General features: G+C 30.2%; 1 protein-coding gene across 2 annotated transcripts in view; it reads left to right on the forward strand.

The window, feature by feature from the left end:
- The first annotated feature begins 885 nt into the window (after nucleotides 1–885).
- Nucleotides 886–14,109, forward strand: part of LOC107436731 (kelch-like protein 17) — a 91,102-nt gene continuing 77,878 nt past the window's right edge. The window contains exons 1-2 of one of the 2 annotated variants that reach the window (XM_071184559.1): nucleotides 945–997; nucleotides 1,064–1,085. The gene's annotated coding sequence lies outside the window, so the exon portion shown is untranslated. Of the gene's footprint in view, nucleotides 1,086–14,109 lie in introns of both variants that reach the window. The other variant, XR_011637533.1, reaches the window with a different exon arrangement.

Genomic DNA, 14,109 nt, shown 5'->3' on the forward strand with positions numbered 1-14,109 from the left:
GAAAGAGTTGCATAGCCATTTTAATAAAATAATAATAATAATAATAAAAACTTTCAATTTTTAAATAAAAAATAAACAAAAAAAAGTTTAAAAAAAAGAAAAAAAGAATATTCCGAATCGAATCTGATCGTCTGGAATATTTACTTTAAATACTTCTTAAACATTAAATAATAAGAAATTTTTGAAAGTTAGTGAATTTTGTTACCAGAATATTTTTTATAATTTTCAAATAAAAGGAAAGAGTTGCATAGCCATTTTAATAAAATAATAATAATAATAATAAAAACTTTCAATTTTTAAATAAAAAATAAACAAAAAAAAGTTTAAAAAAAAAAAAAAAAGAATATTCCGAATCGAATCTGATCGTCTGGAATATTTATTTTAAATACTTCTTAAACATTAAATAATAAGAAATTTTTGAAAGTTAGTGAATTTTGTTACCAGAATATTTTGTATAATTTTCAAATAAAAGGAAAGAGTTGCATAGTCATTTTAGTAAAATAATAATAATAATAATAATAAAAACCTTCGATTTTTTTAATAAAAAATAAACAAAAAAAAAGTTTAAAAAAAAAAATAATATTCCGAATCGAATCTGATCGTTTGGAATATTTATTTTAAATACTTCTTAAACATTAAATAATAAGAAATTTTTGAAAGTTAGTGAATTTTTTTTTACCAAAATTTTTCGCACAGCTCTCAAATAAAAGGAAAGAGTTGCATAACCATTTTAATAAAAAATGAATAAATAATAGTAAAAAAAACCTTCGACTTAAAAAAAAATATTATGAAATGAATGTGATCGGGTGGAATATTTTCTTTAAACACTACTCAAACATAAAGAACAAGAAATATTTGAAAGTTATTGAAAGCAAGAAAGATGATGCCCTAGTAACAGTAGTGGGGGGATAGAAGGGTGGCAGATCCCGAATGAAGCCTTTCTTGCTCCCGCCATAGCAACGACTATCGAACGGATTATTATTTCTGGAAAAATAAGGTGGGAAATAACTCTTAAAAACTATGAGTTTATACATGAGAAAACTGATGACTTTACCCTTTACAGATGAAAATGACAACAATAACAGGTAAGATTCAAAATTGCATTTCACATTGCATACGTTCGTAGGTTTTGTTTAATGTGTTGAGATCCGGAAAACGGGAGAGAGATGTATTGAACGGGAAACCGGCTTCTTGTACTACTGACCTGATTCTGAACTTCACCAGAAAGAGCAAATCGGGAGAATTGAATTTCAATGACTGAGCTGCAAAAAGCTCAGCTGCAATGAGCTAAGCTGCATCAGCTGCTATAGATGGAAGAAATGCTGCTTATATTTTTGTTTATTTAGTTATATATACATTTTTTTTGATAGATCGACCCGTAAGTACTTGAATTGAGATGAATTAAAATAAAATGATTAGGAAATTTAATTTATGGTTTGCATTTATTTAACTGGAATATGCGTTGTTGAAATAAAAGAATTCATAATTTGATCTCAGTCGAAGCATAATTTATTAAATGGAGAAGAGAGAATTGTATAAAAATATTTTTTAAAAATTTAGAAGTTTTAATTCAATTTCAATGATTGAGATAAGCTTAAGATTTGCAAAGCTGCGTTAGTTATTTTTGATAGACTTCTTGTTTTGATAGATCTACGTATTTGAATTGAGATCAATTAATAGAATTATGAATTTAAATTTATTGTTTACATTTATTGAATCTTATTTAATAATCAACAAATCTTACTTAAAGCAAAGATTTATTGGGGGGAAATAAAGGCATTCAGTTAAAACAATTTTATATCAGTTAAATCATAATTCATTAAAAAAAAGAAGAAAAATTGTTAAAAACAAATATTTTTTTTTAAAAAATTAGAATTTTTAGTTCGATTTTAATGACTGAGATAAGGTTTAGAATGGCAAAACTGCATTAGCTATTATTGACAGACTTCTTTTTTATTGGATACATCCATGTATATGAATTGAGATTTATTAAAATAATACGCTTATGAATTTCAATTTATTGTTTACATTAATTTAACTGTAACGGTGAATCAAATGCATTCATAATTTGATGTCCGTTAAGACTTAATTATTTAAAAAGAAATAAGAAAACTGCAAAAAAAAATATATTTTTAAAAAAATTAGAAGTTTTAATTCAATTTCAATGATTGAGATTAGGTTAAGAACGGCAAAACTGCATTAATTATTTTTTTAAAAAGACTTCTTACTTATTAGATAGATCTATGTATTTGAATTGAGATCAATTAAAATAAAATAATTATGAATTTTAATTTATTGTTTACTTTTATTGAATATTTTTATTAATCAACAAATCTTATTTAGGGCAAAAGATTTTTTGGGGGGAAATAAAGGCATTCATAATTTTATGTCCGTAAAACATAATTTATTACAAAAAAAAGAACTGTTGAAAACAAATATTTTTTTATTAAGATTCAGAACTTTTTATTCAATTTTAATGACTGCGGTATGGTTAAGAATGCCAAAGCTGCATTAGTTATTATTGACAGACTTCTTATTTATTAGATAGATCTATGTTTTTGAATTGAGATCAATTGAAATAAAATAATTATGAATTTTAATTTATTGTTTACTTTTATTGAATATTTTTTATTAATCAACAATTCTTATTTAGGGCAAAGATTTTTTTTTTTGGGGGGGGGGAATAAATGCATTCATAATTTTATAACATAAACATAATTTATTACAAAAAAAGAACTGTTAAAAACAAATATTTTTTTATTAAGATTCAGAATTTTTTATTCAATTTTAATGACTGAGGTATGGTTAAGAATGCCAAGGCTACATTAGTTATTATTGACAGACTTGTTATTTATTAGATAGATCTATGTTTTTAGATTGAGATCAATTAAAATAAAATTATTATGTGGTGCAAATAACAAAATAAGAAAGGGAAAGTGGTGGCATACGAGTCTTAAACGAATGAAATCTTAGTCTCAACTACTGAGTTCTGAAAACTGATGATAGATGGCAGTGTAGGAAGAGGTTATAATTATGAATTTTAATTTATTGTTTACTTTTATTGAATCTTATTTATTAATCAACANTTTAAATTTAGTATAATAATTTTTTTTTTAATATTCAATTTCAATGACTGAAATAAGGTTTAGAGTGGCAAAGCTGCATTAGTTATGATTGACAGACTTCTTTTTTATTTGATAGGTTCTTGAATTGAGATGGATTAAAATAATATAATATGATCTGGAACTTTAACTCGAATTCTTTTTTTTCTTTTTTTTAAACTTTAAAGATTATTTGAATGTCTATTCGTGAGGATTTGTGAACTTGCTTACGAAACTTCAACAACTTTTTGACTATAGACAGAAGGCTCAAATTTCAATTGGAGCTTTGATTCGAATTCGTTTTTACAATTTAAGAATCTATGGACATTCGAAATTTTAATTACTTTCCAACTAACTTGAGTCCTCAAATTTCTACCAAAACTTTTTTGTCAGAAGAGAAATCAAATTTCAATTGTTGCTTCACTGCTACCAGCACATATAATTTTTTTAGGAAATCGATCTTTCAACCATTTTGCGACTTAGAGAAATGAACACACATGAAATTAAAATAAATAAATAATACATTTGTTTTTTAAATATTCCTTTTTTTAAGTGCACTCTAAAAAAATTCTAAGGTTTGGCAGTTGATTTATACGGCTACCTCCTCTTTCGTTCTACGGAAAAAAAAGCTCCGTTATATAAAGCACTCAGTAATTATTAAGCACTTTAATTAAATTAGTAGAGTTGACTATTAATTTATATGGTAATTACTTAAAGCTTTCTAACTCAATTCACTGTGTACTCCACAGTGATTATAGCCTCAAACTATGAACTCCCTCTATGTTGGTTATCACGACTAACGAAGAAGCAACTTCTTTATCAACAGTAGATGACAGCACTTTACACTATTTCATTTCTCTCCAAGGTGCGGCATTATTCAACAAACAAATCACTGGAATCTCAAACAACGTGAAGACTCGGAATTAACATAACTTTTTGGAGCATGAATTACGGTCTATGGCTATGAGTTTTGTGAGAAGAACTTTACGGGCAGACCTGTACTTTTATGGTTATGGTAAATTTAGGAGCATAAATTTATTCTCACGCGCAGTGTCTGGATCACTTTCAGACAAGAATACTGGACCGTAATCCAAGAATGTAATTTCAGAGAGTGGAGTCACTACCTAAATTTTAGAAGAAACCTAATGTATTATGATTAATGCACTTTTTTTTAAAAAAAACCTTGGAAAACCTTTCGTGTTCGTTTACTCGGAAAACATTTTTGAATTCATTTTAATTTGTAAAATTCAAGATTCGCACTTATTTCGATATTGGATGGTAGCACTTTTCCCCATGGATTTTTAGATCGAAAATGTAAGAGGCACGTACAAGTTCCCATCAAATTTTGTTCCCTCCCTTTTTTTGTTAGATTTGTGTCTTTCCGCATTGTAAGAGTAGAAGCAGTATCACTTCCTGAATCCAGAAGTTATAATGTCTTGTAAATGTGTTGCTGGTGGCAGATGGAAGAGAAGGAAAAAGTTCTTTTTTGGAATCTTCTTTCATCGATTTCTCAAGTCTGCGGAAGTTGAGAAATAAGAAACGAACAGAGAAAAATCTAATTCTAGAGTTACTCTAGATTTATTTTATATCCAAAGAAGAGCACTCAGTGATAACCTAATTTCTTTATCAAAACCTGCTTTAATGTTGCTATTTTTCTATTTAACTAATTCATAAAAATTCATGTACTAACAATTAAGTTAGTTATTTTAAATTACTTAGACAAGTTTTGAGGAATGCATAAAGTTCATTATCATACCTGATCTTTAGTAACCTTAAATTGCATGAATTAAAATAATTTGGTTTTTAACTTATTCACGAAAAATACTTGTGATAAATCTTTAAATTAATAAAAAAAGTGTTGGGCAGTAAACAAAGTAAAATATTCTTATTTTCGTATTTAATTTACCTTAAGTTACAAAAATTAAAGCAAGATTATCTTTTAACTTCATGCTATCTGCAAACAATTCATAAAAAGTTATCTGCTAACAATTAAATAAATTAGATTAAATCTTTAAATTAATTAGAAAATTTTTGGGCAATACATAAATTTTAATTCTTATTTTTAATTTATTTTAAATTACAGAAATTAAACTTCTTTTAAAATAATATTAAAAGTCCTTGAAAAAAATATATTTTAAAAAGTCGTGATTTTGAAAACTTTCGGAACCTTTTCGAGCATCCGGACATATTAATTTATTTACGGATAAATTGATATTTGAAAGGGATTTTATTTAAAAATTTAAAAAAAAAGTTTTTTTAGAATAATGACAAGACTGCCGCTGGTGACTCATTTGAAGAAAATATGACCAAAATCAAGGCAGAAACTACAAATTCGAAAAATCGATGACTTTTTTTTAAATATCATTTAGCTACCAAAATAAAAATAAATAACTAGAAAGTCCTGTCTTGTTTGTTTTTCTGACGCCGCGCTACAGGGATTATTATCATTCTTTATTTTTTTCTTTCAGATTATAAAGACAATTAATTTGAAAATCGTCTGCTTTAAAAAGCAAACGTAGTAGACGATTCCAGTCGAAATCCATATAATTTCGTATGTATAAAAGCAGATGTAAATTAATATGGGCTATTTTTCGAACAAAGCACAGATATAGAGGGGTCCCAGTATTAATCTCTGTAGCAGGATATGAGGTCGTTGATTACTAATTAAAAATGCCATCACCTCTTTCTCTGAATAAATTCGTCTATAACTTCGGGCTTTCAAAACAAGATCGTTTTCTTTTGTCTCATTTTAAGTTTTAGATTTAATATATGAAAGCAATGGAAAAGAAAAACAGTCTTAAGAATTTTTTTAAGGCAAGAGCAATCTTAAATTTCAACTGACTATTGAAAAGCTTAATAGAATTGAGAGCTACTTTAAATTCCCATCGCATACAAGAAAAACAATTGTGATGTAATTATAAAGATATTTTTAAAAGTAAGATGCTTATTTTGTTTATTACACAATACGCCATAACATATAATGGTACTTGCGTAAAATTCAGACAACCATTTAGACAAAATCAAAAAATGGCGCCAAACAAAGACGATTTTTCACCATTGAAAAATTATTAATCAAATTCGTGATATTCACGGAAATATATATTTTTTTTAATACAATGCGTTTAAAGTACTTTTATGTTAAGTTATTTTTACAAATAAATTGATTCACAATTTTTTTTAATCGTTCGTTTTATGCACTGGTTACAATATGAAACGATTTTGTATCCATTTGGCGGAATTTGCACCAACTTCCCGGGTAGATGAGATTTTGCACAAGTACCCATGTAAAAAATATACCAATTTTTTAAAGAAAGTTTTAACTCTAGAATGCTAAGTTTTGAAGACTACTTTTGGTTAGATTAGATTAGAAAAAAGTTGTTTATTTAATAGGTATGTTTTTATTTTTTTCATTTCACATATATACCTTTTGTTTTTTTTAAAAAAATGACCATTTTTATTTCTACAACTTATTTTGGGTAAAGTTTATAGATGTTTTGAACTCTGAAGTTGAACCAAAAGAATGGTTGCAAAGAGTGTTTGTGTTTTCCTAGCAAAATATGTCATAATTCAAAACAAAATAACTCCTTTTTTAAATTTTTTTATAGGTTTAATCTTTCTCCTTTTATTAATTGAAAGCGTCGTGTAATAATTAGTAATTACAGCAATTTATAAACTTAATTTAAAAAGCTTATTATTTCCGTAAATGATAAATATTTTTTAAAATATATAATTTTTCTTTACACTCCCCTGAAATAAATTAGCAGTTAAATGTTTTCTGGTTTAAAAACGTTCTTAAAATTCAAATTAACTGTATTTTTCTGTTTCTGTTAGTAGCAAGCTATCGGATTTTTAAGTAAATCGTAAAACTTAAAATTTGTAATATATATATTTCTTATTTAAACAGAATTCAGTATTCAACATTTAAAAAGAATCCTTCTGAATTTTTTAATAAATGTAAATAATCGTTCATCTACTTTTTCACGAAATATTTCTCTTTATTCTCATGTCCCCTCCCCTCTCTTCCCACTACAAACAGTGCTTAAAACCTTTAAAACAGTTAATTTGTTTTATTTGTTTTTCAATAACAATTAATGGTTTGAATATAGGATTTTTAAGTTGCAGTACACCGCATATATCTGCAATGTTTAACCCCCTTTTTTGTAAAATTATTTCTACCAGAAGCTTAATTTTAAAAGAGCACAATTATTAACTTGTTGTAATATTAACTTCTTGTAATATTAACTTAAATTATTTATTATTCTATTGGGAGTATAAATTATTTCGGTCTGTTTTTTTTGTGGTCAAAAATGCATTTATTTCAGAACAAAATGAATGAACAGATTAATTAAAGTATTGTTCATCGCTGGCTATTACTTTTTCCCACCTCTCAGGCAATTTTCGAATGCCGTGCAGAAAAAATGTCTCCTCTTTTGAGGCTTCCCAAATTAGGAGCCAATTTTTAATTTCTGCGAAATAAGTGAACCGGAGACCTGCCAAATCATGCTGCATCCGTCGAAAAAAAACAGTAATCAGAAGGAGCAATGTCCGGCAAATACGGCGGGTGTGGTAAAATACCCCACTTGAGCATTTTCAAATAATTTTTTATGACTTTTTGCGACATGAGGCCGACTGTTATAATGCAGAAGAATAACTTTGTCATGTTTCTGCTCGTATTCCAGTCGTTTTTCTCGTAATGCACGGATCAAACGAATCAATTGCAGCCTATACAGACCGCCCATAATAGAATCGCCAGGTTCTAGCAGCTCATAGTATACCATTCACCATTTACGTAGTGACACCATTCACCATTCTTTGAAACGTCGAAATTATTCCCTATATGATTTCTCAGTTGGAGCATTGTCACCATAAACTTCTACAAGCATTAGATGTTCTTCAGCTGCACTTTTCTTCCAATTTTAAATCAGAAACATAAAACCTCCCGAAAATGCTCCTCAGTTACCACAAAATTTGACATATTCAACAAATTAAGAAAACAGGGTTTTTGTATGAAACTCAAAGCGATAAAAACTGAATATGATCGACAGATGTCTAACCTCTCTGAAACCACCGAAACCAGCTGTCACTATGAAGCATTCATAACAGCCAGAGCCATCTTTTGAAAACGGACCGAACTATTTTGTACTCCCAAAATTTATTTGATTTCCCGTATATATTCCGTGTATGAAAATACTGTTACACTATACACAGTCATACAAAACTTTATAAAAATTAATTGAACTCGATATTTCGTCGATACATCGCAAAAAAAGCGATTTAAAGCGTATATCGACACTTTCATTTCGATGCAACGAAACTCTAAATAAACGGCCAACATAAGAAGACGATGTTACGGGATCAAAAATTTTGTTGGTTCCGAGCAGAGTTAGGTGAAAATGTAATCATTACATTTTTAGATTATATTTCTAGATTAAAGTAATCAATTACTCATAATCACAATTACAACATATAATTTTGATTGCAGCTATTATCGTTATCACAACAATCAATAACAGTGATAAATTATTTGTAATCATGATTACAACTTTGATTGCAGCTGTAATTATGATTACAATAACCGATTAGAGTCATCCATTACTTGTAATCTTGATTACTACTCATCATAATTTTTATTACAATTGTAATTTTGATTCACAATAATTGGAATTCCAAGCTATCACAACAAGAACGGGTATTTATGATTACAAGTAATGAAAATATATGATTATGCGAAATCCTGGTTATAAATAATTGTAATTACTTGTAATTGTAATTACAAGCAATTACAGCTTGTAAACACAATACATTATTACAAGTCATTTCGATTGTATACTATATTTAAACACAGAATGCATGTGCGTATATATTTTCATGTACATATAGTACGTACGTATGTAAATACAATTTTAATACGTATGTACGGAGCTCAAAAAAGGAACCACTCATAATAACTTTTGATCTAATGATCGGATCTTCACCTAATTATCGGATTTTCAATCTTAATGGCTCAAGAGGTTGACCTTAAATATGTTAATTAATTAGTGCAGACGATATTATAAGTTACGAAATAACATGGAAAAACGTACTGTATCTGAATAAACATACATATTTTAACGGATTCGGATTTCTGATCCCAAAAATATGCTGCAATTTCTGAAATATGGCCCCCCTAGTTTGGTCAGGAGAGGGATCCAAAGTTTGAACCTTTTAATGTTAGTTTGATTTCTTACGTATTTCGTTATGTCTCGAAAACTCTTAAAACGAATTGAAATTTTTTTTGCACACAATTATAAAATTTGTTTATCCAAAGAGAATCAAAAAATAAAATTTTATGAATATTTATTATTTTATTTAATAATAATCGAAACAAATTTGAATTGTAAGGAATAAAATTTTTTGCATTACATTAAAGCATTACAAGCATTACATTGTAATTTTACAATGCAGAATACAAAATTTGAGTGAAATCGATCTAATTTCGTATTTTGCCATTTAAAATTACGTACTTTAAAATGATGCAAAAAATTGTGTACCTTACAAATCAAAATTTTTTCGACTATTATTAAATAAAATGATAAATATTTACCAAAAATTATTTATTGCATGGAATTATCTATCAACAAACGAATTTTATAAGCGTGTGCAAAAATTTTTCAATTCGCATGAAAAGTTCTCGAGGTATGGTGAAATTCGCAAAAAATAAAATTAACATTAAGAGATCAGAACTTTGTACCGTTCTCCTGATCAAAATATGGGAACCCTATTTCCCAGATTGCGTCTATTCTCTGTATTTGAGGGGGGGGGGAAACAGAACACTTAAATGCAGAAACATTCCGCATTAAGTAATTTGTTTTCATTTAGTTATTTTGAGAAAGAAATAAAGCTTTTCATCTTTTGAAACTTCATGGTTTACTTTAGGACTACCTGAACTCATGCTTTCAATACTTAGAATTTTAAATTATTTATGTAGGGGAATTCGCCACGAAAAGTTTCTCGCGTGGCTTAGCGCCCTCTATAATAATTTGCACTTAAATCTTATAGCAAAATGTTTCATAAAAGATTAAAACTTGTGGAGTGTGTTGCCAAGCATTTGGAAGGTCATTGCCAGCTGAAAAAAATCGATGTTTTTTGCACGTCATAATCAAATCGATAATAATGAGCACAGAGTGATACAAAATGCGTGTTTATGAAACATATTCTGCTACCGGAGAGTGAAAGTCATTATCTCTGTGTTGCCACAGAAATTGCTATTAACGCAAATTTTAATGATTTCAAGTTCATCGCCATTTTTGTTTTTATCAATAGAATCGACTGAAAAAGCATCAAAAATAGTGCGACTTCCAAAATACTTGCTTATGGGAAAAGTTCAGTTTTGTTTGAAAGTTCATTACTCTGTTCGGTAGGTAATGTATACAATACTTCTCATGTATTCTTATATTTCAATTCATGGTTCTTAATTATAAATTATAGTACAGCAAGCACACTTTTAATATTCATTTATAGGGCCATTTTTTCTAGTAATGTCGTGCTAAAATATTTTTGGGGTTTGAGATTGATTCATTAAAAGAAATTCATAAATTTTATAACGTAAAATTGTCCCGTAGTGAACTGATTGTAAGGACATGGTTCCCAGAAGATGACACAAGTCAAGCATCACTGGCTGCGGTCAGTGTGCGCGTGGGTGACTACTTTGATCAGCCTGCGATGGGACCAAGGGTGTGCGGTATTAGTCCTTGTTAAACTGTTCTACTGTAAAGTACTGACTTCACGCTTAGGTCGTTTGGCTTCCGAAGCGGGGGTGCCATCCCTTTTGCAGAGGATGGAATGTCTTCGGATCATCCTCAGGGACCGTCGCCAAAAGCCCAATGAGCAGTTGTAGTAAGACGTAAATAAATTACAACTAGTAGATGAAGTTTATTTGATTTTTGAGACCATTGTGTTTAGTTTGAGAGTGTTTGGAGTTTTTGCCGACTCTGTAAAAAAAAATTAACCAGTATTTGGTGAAAAGTTTCTCCTTTACCCAAAGTTTAGTTAAATAAAAAATCATTTCAGTTTAGTTACACAATAAATCGTGAAGTATGATCGAGAAATACTTCCATGGTGCAAATGACTGCACCAAAATTGGGTGAAAGTTTTGACAACTCGGTATCGGGATGACTAATGTATGTTGTTTCAAGTAACGGTATCATCCGCTAAACTACGAAGCTAGAAGGTAGTTGGTTCGATTCCCACCGTAACTCTGGATGTATTCTGCGTTATGTCCTTCTCTGAATTGTTCGATCTGTCCTTCCACTTGACAAGGGTTTATGAGATTGAATTGAGCACACAAGCCTGCAAATATACGTAATTTAATAATAATAATAGTAATAATAATTTCAAGTATCAACTTATTCAGGTAAGCAAATGTCTTATTTGCATTAATTAAAGTTTATTCCTTTTGTGTTGCTTTTTAAAATTTGGTTGGCGGTAATAATCGACCAACGATAAATAGTTTCGCTGCGGTAAATAACAGCTTAGGCCTGCAGTTGAGCACTTAAAAATACCTAATAATAGTGTAACCTTCTTCTACTCATATAGAAGGGAAAAAAACAGAAAGAAATAGGTGTTTTGTTTCTTAAAAACATCTTCTTTTAGTGCAGGCTTCTACTAATATTTGTAGCTAGTGAGCACACTAAAATATGGTAAAATTGAGCTCCATATTATATAGTTAGGAAATGAATACCAATTTTTGGTGCAGCGTGGCTCTGAATTTTCAACAGTGTCAAGAATTGACAATTAACTTAAATTTTCGTTCTTAGAAATACCGGAATCTATAAATTCTGTATTTATAACTGCAAATAAACTTAATGTGAAATGAACCAACCAAAAAATAAAATATAGCTCTTGGCAAGTTTTATCTGGTTGTAAATGGATTGATCGTAAAGACACGGTTCTCAGTAGATCACCGAAGTCAAGCATCACTGACTGCGGTCAATAAACGGCTGGTGGAGGCCCGCGATAGCCTGGTTGGTAGGGCACTAGGTCCATGTCCAAGGGGTCTTGGGTTCGATTCCCGCAGACCGAAGACTCCCCGTGCAGTAAATGGTGACTGATACACGTTAAATCTGTCGAGTCTCAAAGTCCCATAACAAATCATAACTCTGGGGGAACTGATCCAGGAGCTCCCTTGTCTTCTGGATTGGGTTCAAAATTACAAGCCCAATGGAGTTGAACATTAGTAGACGTAAACCCAAAAATTGGATCGGCTGTTCAACGACGGTTATAAGATAAAATGAAAAGAAACCGGTGGGTGATCATTTTGATCAGCCAGCATATTGTCCAAGGGTGTGCGGTATTGGTCCTCGTTAAGCTGTTCTACCGTAAAGTGCTCGGATTCGCAAGCAGGTCGTCGAGCTACTTAAGCAGGGGAGCCATCCCCTTTGCAGAGGATCAAAATTGTGATGGCATGTCTTCGGATCATCCTCAGGGATGTTTGCCAGAATATCGCCAACAGCAGCTGTACAGCCCATTGAGCAGCCCATTGAGCAGCTGTAGTGCGACGTAAATAAAGTATCTACGTACCTTGGCCAGTTTCCTTAGCATGACGTTAAGCTTTACTGTTGCTCACATTTATGTAAACAAAATCCTTTATTGTTTTTTTTTTCTTTTTGCATTTTTAAAAGTTATCAGAGTAGAAGTAACACACATTATAGATAGAGATGTGGGTGTCGTCACCGTCTTCCTGAAGTGCAAGTACCTGATTTGCAATTTCACCTCAAGCTATTTTTTGTTGTTGCCCTTTTTCTGTTTTTTAGAACTAAGACTTACTGATTTTCTTTTCATTTATGAGAGGTTGTTAAATTGCACTTTAAAAACTGTGGTGTCATACCTATCCGAATTTGATGTTGATAAATTCTTAAAATAATTGGTTCTTTTAAGTTTATCCCGAATCGAACATTCATAAAGGGTGTACTTAAATCTTAGCACCAATAAATGGGAATGCTTACATCAAGATCAGAGGCATTGAGTTATTTTCGCTTCCAAAAACATCAACATTGATGCATTTCGCCAGTTTACACAGAGTAAGAGTTGGCAAGAGTTGTTCTCTTTCACACTACTATGCAATATCAACTGCAAAAAATTGCCATTGAAATATGCATGTAAGTTTTCAGTTTTGAGTTATATTTCAATTTTAAAATATGTCTGAGAACTGTGTTAAGTAATTTTCAAATATTTATTTGTTATACGTTTCGGTTTTGCCAAACCTAGTTCTAATTTAATCGCCATACATCATTAAAAAAAAGCCTAGCGGAAGTGCTGAGGTTCTCCTCTGATGTTATAGCATTGACACGACTATTTCCTTTTTTTTTTTTTTTTTTTAAANTCCTTTTTTTTTTTTTTTTTGACGTTCCGGGTTTGTTTCTATATTCTACACCGTTGTTCGAAATTTAATTTTTGTGTCGCGTTTTTGCGAAAGAATGTGTTCTTCATATATTAAAATATCAGTTGAAAATATGAAAAAAAAGTAATTTGGAAAATTTAAATATATGGATATGCAATTACTTGATTTTATTTTATTTTATAACCGTCGTTGAACAGCCGACCCAATTTTGGGTTTACGGCGACTAATGCTCAACTCCGTAGCCTTGTCATTTTGAAACCAATCCAGAAGACAAGGAAACTCCTGGATCAAGTATTGGGAGAAATTTGCCTTCGTGGAGGACTTTTTGATGGAATTAACTCGCATGCGCGTCACATCAAGAGGAAAACCCCGAAACCCCCCACGGTTAGCCTGACGGCAAGAGGACCCATGATCCGTCTACCACTGAAGATATTTTACGTCAGAACTGTAGTCTGTCCGAGCCGGATGCTGAATTTGTATCGACCCAGGCATTCGAACCTGGATTCGAACCCGGTTCACCTCATTGGAAGGCTAACGCTCTATTCCCTGAGCCACCTTGACTCTATTTGTAAATATTAAAGAAACATATATATATATATATATATATATAAATGGATTGATCGTAAAGAC

Source organism: Parasteatoda tepidariorum, chromosome 8, assembly GCF_043381705.1.
Source record: "Parasteatoda tepidariorum isolate YZ-2023 chromosome 8, CAS_Ptep_4.0, whole genome shotgun sequence".
Lineage (NCBI taxonomy): Eukaryota > Metazoa > Arthropoda > Arachnida > Araneae > Theridiidae > Parasteatoda > Parasteatoda tepidariorum.